This window comes from Hevea brasiliensis, chromosome 6, assembly GCF_030052815.1.
Source record: "Hevea brasiliensis isolate MT/VB/25A 57/8 chromosome 6, ASM3005281v1, whole genome shotgun sequence".
NCBI classification, from domain to species: Eukaryota; Viridiplantae; Streptophyta; class Magnoliopsida; order Malpighiales; family Euphorbiaceae; genus Hevea; species Hevea brasiliensis.
This window is the reverse complement of record NC_079498.1, coordinates 53,816,788-53,823,262: the sequence shown is the minus strand read 5'-3', so window position 1 is coordinate 53,823,262 and position 6,475 is coordinate 53,816,788.

Sequence of the window (6,475 nt, the reverse complement as noted above, 5' to 3'; positions counted from 1 at the left end):
TTGTCACCTCCTCAGCAATGCATGTAGATAGGGCCCATATAGATCCTATTTTGTATTTTGTATAAAATGCTAGATATTGTATTATGATGTAAATTATGAAATTTTGTAATTATTTTGTAAATTATGCAAATTAAGAAAATTTGAAAATTTTGCTTATGTAATTTGAGAATGTTTACATATGAATTGAGTATGCATGAAAATGATTATGAAATTGAAATGTGTGAATGAGATTTGAAATATGAGAAAATTATGAGAATGATTGATGAGATAATTATGATTAGCATGGATAAGACTTTATTCTGAAAATATTTTTGAAACTTTCAAACAGGTAAATAGTAAAACACGTCAACTGGTAATAAAATAGGGGAAACTCCGCTGGTTTCTCCGTCGAAAAATAATTAATATTAAAATATAACGAGATCAAAATATGAAAGGAATAAAGTAAGATAAGATAGGGTGCTCCGGCACCGAATGTAGCACACTTTGCTCGGCTACACTGTAGTCGGGTGAGGGGTGTTACATTTATTGGTATCAGAGCGCGGTTTAGGCGTTCCTAGGCATAGATAGATAGAATAAGATTGTGTTCATAACATGCATTGCATTCATATGAGTTGAGGTGACACTAATGCAGATCTATTTTCTTGGTTATTTTAGGTTAAGGTATGGACTCAGAATCGCAGAGGGCAGTAGAAGAAGAAGTAGTAAGTCATATCCCGACTGGGAGTGATATTGGAAATCGGGGAGATCCTGCTCCACCAGTGCAAGAGGTGCCTGTACAACCCCAACAGACCTTGTTTGAGCAGATGACTGAATTCTTTCGACAGATGATCAGGTTATTCCACCACCGCCAAATGAAAATCACCTCTAGGAAAAATTAGGAAATATGGAGTCAGAGATTTCAATGGTAAAAAGGAAGACGATTCTTGGTGGTGAGTATTGGTTAGAAAGGACTGAAAGAGTCCTGCAGCAGCTCCATTGCACACCAGAACAGAGTTTGGAGTGTGCAGTTTCATTGTTACAAGAAGCTGCATATCGATGGTGGGATGTCATAACCAAGGTAGTGCCACCAGCCGCCGTAACTTGGGAATTCTTTCTGATAGAGTTTAGAAAGAAATATATTAGCTGTGCTCATGAAGAGGAACAAAAGAGGAGTGGTGATCAGCAAAAGAGGAAATTTGGACAGTCGAGTAATAAGAGGCCGAGAGAACAGTTAAGTCAGACATATGATCAAAGTAGGAGATCTAGGCCCAGGCCTATACCCAGAAGAGATCAACCAGAAACACTAGTAGTGAGTGCGACAGGACTAGCAAGAAAATGTGGCCATTGTAACAAGTGGCATAAAGGTGAATGTAGGGTATTGACTGGAGCCTGTTATAGATGTGGGGCCATAGACCATCGTCTGAAAGATTGTCCTAAGAGGAATTTACCACGGACCCAGACAGAGGTCGTGGAAGGACCAAACACAATAGTAACACCACTTCTAAATGTCACCCAAGCCGGAGAGGAGCAAGAAGCCCCAGATGTGAATTTAAGGTAAAGTATCATTCCCTTCTGATATGCCTAAGTGTATAATGATAAATTTAAAAAAAAAAAAAAAACTAAATAGTACCATATATATAAAAGAAGTAGACAGAGGGAGCAATAGAAAGGTAAAAGAATTATGTAATAATACAAAACACATAGTAAATTTAGAGGAAGAAATTTAAATTAGAGGAAGAGTTGTAACACCCTCATTGTAGCAACTCAGTACATTCTCTTGTTCGGTGACTGGTGTCGATCCGAACAGCTAGAACATCCGGAAAAATATTTAAACTAAAGTCAGGAACCATAATTAACTCAAATATTAATAAGAAAAATTTAGTAAAAATTTTAGAAATAAAATACAACTAAGTTAAGCAGTGGTGCACAAGCGATGGGTAACCAGAGGGAAGTTGCGGTTCTTGCAACGAGGAGCCCTAGACCCGGGGAAAAATTCATAAAATAATTATTGGGACTCCAAATAAGGGTCATTGAGGTTCCTATGGCATTAGAATTCCAAGAAAATATTTAGAAAAATTTTTCAATCGGTACAGACAATTTTGACCCGTTAAGCCAAACGGAGGGCATTTTGGTCATTTCGCCTTCAGAGGTGATTTTTGGCCGACTTGTCCAGTTGAGTAAATACTTATTATGTCATAAAATATGAATTAATGTTGATGAAAAATTTATTTGAAGTTAGTAAAGAAAGAAGAAAAGAAAAATCCATAAAAATGCCAAATATGACATCATTATGATGTCATTTAAAAGCTTCCACCAATCCCATTTAAACAACTATTTAATTAACTAATAAAAAGAGATAAACAAGGTCAAAGGAATTAAAATACAGCTGCCTTCTTCTTCAGCCAAAACGTGAGTTTCTCCTCCATAACCCTCCATGAGAGTTTCCTTTAATTACTTCCATTTCCCATGAAATTCCACTACTAAACCCTGAGTCACCTTCACTAAAACTTGTCCATACCTCTTGGGAAAGTGATTGGCAGCCTAGGAAAGGAAAGAAAGTGAAGAATTTGAGCTCTTGGAAAAGCTCTCAAGTGAGGTTAGTGCTATACTTCCACTCTCACTCTTTTAATCTTTGTTAGAGCATCACTTTAAGTTAAAAAATTATAAAAATTTGAAGTAAATTATATATGTTAGGGTATCTTCAATTTTTTGCAGCCCTAAGGAAGGATGAGTTTGATTGTTTTAATGGACTTAAAGTGGATTAGAAATCATGTTTAAAGCATGTATGCATGTGGTTAGTGAATGAGTTAGTAATTAAGGTATATTGTGAAAACTTATAATGGAAACTAGGGTTTTGAGAAGTGAAAATTTGGCTTGGCTTAGGAAATTATTAGAGAACATTTTAAGGGTCAATTAGTGACCATTTTAGGTAAGTTGACCATAATTTGGACTGAAATGTAGCATAGCAAAGTGAATGAGTATGCTGCCTAGGGACAGCAGCAAGGTGACTGAAATTTCAGTCCACTTACACATCCATAACTTTGGCTGTGTAGGTCCAATTGGTGTTTGGACAATTAGACATGAAACTAGGCTTATAATGGCACATTTTTGCTGAAGAAACTATGCCCAAAAGACCAAAGCAAGAGGACCAAAAGCTGGCCCCAATCCGGATACCCTGCAACAGCATCTGCAGAAATGACCAAATGAACAGTAACTGTTCATTTGGCCATAACTCACTGTAGATATGGTAAATTGACCTGAAATGTTTACAGCAACAAGGTAAGACATAGACAAACAACTTTCATGAAGAAACCTACCCCAAATTATGGCCAGAACCTAACCCAAATGGCAGTCACGATCCTTTGTTCATATTCTGTAGATTTAGTAATCTGCAGTTTTGGCAATCCGGCTAGCTAGGGTTTTTGGATCATATCTGGAGCTACAAAACTCCAAATGGAGTGATTCAAAAAATGAAATTTAACGAGACAAAATAAGGAACAACTTTCATGTTTACCATTTCCTCAAATTCCCACTGCAACAGGGCTTAATGGAACAGTAAAGTTAGGCTTCAAAAACTGAAAATTCTACCCTCTTGGTTTTAAGCATAGAAATGGTAATGGCAATCAATTCCAACAAGTTTTAAATACAAAATGTGGTATGTTTAGGGTGTTAAAACCAATACACCTATTTTCTATCCAAAAGTCAACATTTTTGTTGACCAATGAGGTGAATAGTGACACCAAAACTTGAAATTCAAAATTTGAAATTAGAAATGCATCTAGGGGACTTTAAATTGCAATTGGCAATTAATACTAGCAAATGTAAAACTCAAAATGTGAGATCTTGGTGTAATTAGAATTAACATATCCCTTAAGTATGAAAAAGTCAACATTTTGGTTGACTAGTAAGGTGAATAGTAATCAAAATGAGTAACAAACTAAGATGAAGACCTAGAACCAATTCTAAGCTTAAATGCTTAGAATTGTATGACAAATGTGGACTATGTATCTTAGTCAAAATTGTTAAAAGAAAATTAAGACCATAAATTTGAAATCCATGAAATATTCATGGATTACTTGAAAAATGAAAAATAAGTCACTTAATTGATGTGAATAGATAGTTAGGGCTTATATGCCCATCACAAATGGAATTCATAAAATATTAATATCTCAACTTGAAATATAAAATTGTGACTACATAAGTAGATTCTTAAATGTATAAATGAGAAAGGAAAATGTTTTGAATACAATGGTACATGTGAACCATTGTTTAGAATTATGATCAATATGAATAACATAATGAATGAATAAATGAACTATATTAATGTATGAATGAGACATTAGTTCTCATTATTATAGAAAGGAGAAGTATTTTGAGTACAATGGTATAAAAGGATAATTGATGTGAATTGTGATCATATAAATGATCAAATGAATGTATGAATTATAATTGAAATTTCTCATGAAATAATGAATTCATAAAACACAATATATTAATATTTAATGATATTATGTGCCATTGTATTGCCTAGACACGTGTGTCGGATTGGATAGATTGGCATGCCAATAGGGTATTGTTTTAGCAGTACTGCGAAAGGCTTTATGCCCGTATTTAAGGCTTTATGCCCGTACTCATGGCTTTATGCCCATATTCATGGCTTTATGCCAACATTCATGGCTTTTATGCCCGATTATGTGTTATCATGGCTTTTTAGCCATACTGACTGCATACGTGGTTGACGTTTTGCGTCCCATGGTATGACGGCCCGAGGCACAGCGGTGTCCAGTGCCAACTACCCGTTATCCAGTTTAGTCAGCCTGTCGTAGGTTACTTGGGCAGCGTAATTTATTGAGATAAGTTAAGAATATTAGCAATTAAAAATATTAGAAATTAAATAAAATAAATGAGTAAGATGACCTAAAATAAATTAGGATAGTTATTTATTACAAAGAATCGAAATGAACTGGACAAATATCAAAATTTACTTATTATGAAATAATCTGAGACAACCTAGCAAGTATAGAGAAAATGCTAAAAGATTAGCAAAGAAAATTATAACATAAATAAATATTGCAAATGTGCTTATATAACAATATAAGCATAAATTTATTATTTTCAAATCATTTTTCTTTGTACATTATTACTGTACATTGGCAAATAAACACTTTCAAAGAAGACTAAATTAGGATATAACACATTAAATTTTAGAAACCGCATGTGAAGTATAAATAAATCTTGATTATTTGAATTATGTTTTATGTCTATCTTTATTGGTATATTATTTCCTTGTTATATTATTGCACCACTAAGCAGCAATGCTTAGCGCGATGGAATTGTTTCCTTCGCGCAGGTACTGAAGCTAGAATCCAATGGACGTTTGACTGGGAATTTTGGGAGTTTTGATCTGCGGAAGTATCTGAAGTATTCAAGGTTGTCACCTCCTCAGCAATGCATGTAGATAGGGCCCATATAGATCCTATTTTGTATTTTGTATAAAATGCTAGATATTGTATTATGATGTAAATTATGAAATTTTGTAATTATTTTGTAAATTATGCAAATTAAGAAAATTTGAAAATTTTGCTTATGTAATTTGAGAATGTTTACATATGAATTGAGTATGCATGGAAATGATTATGAAATTGAAATGTATGAATGAGATTTGAAATATGAGAAAATTATGAGAATGATTAATGAGATAATTATGATTAGTATGGATAAGACTTTATTCTGAAAATATTGTTGAAACTTTCAAACAGGTTAATAGTAAAACACGTCAACTGGTAATAAAATAGGGGAAACTCCGCTGGTTTCTCCGTCGAAAAATAATTAATATTAAAATATAACGAGATCAAAATATGAAAGGAATAAAGTAAGATAAGATAGGGTGCTCCGGCACCGAATGTAGCACACTTTGCTCGGCTACACTGTAGTCGGGTGAGGGGTGTTACAAGACCCACCCCAGAAACTGCCCAAAAATTGCCTAAACCTTGGCTTGAACTTAAAGACACAATTCTGGAACTTGTAGAATTTGACCATATAAACAGTAAATTTTGCATGGCCATAACTCTCTCTAGAAAACTCCGATTTAGGTGATTCTTGAACTGATGGAAACCTATGACATAGTAGAACATTTCATATGAAGAACTTGAGGCCAAATTATGGACTTAACCCAATCAAATTGCTGAGCAAATTTGAATCACTGAATCTGTAGAATTGCAGATTTACTATATGAACAGTAAACTTTGCATGGCCATAACTCTCTCTAGAAAACTCTGATTTAGGCGATTCTTGAACCGATGGAAACCTAAGACATGGTAGAACATTTCGTATGAAGAACATTAGACCAAATTATGGACTTAAATTGATCAAATTGCTTAACAAATTTGGATTGATAAATCTGGCAGAACTAAATCTGCAGCATGAACAGTGATGTGAACAGTAATCTTGTTTTAGGCATAACTTAAGCTACACAGCTCCGAATTAGGCGATTCAA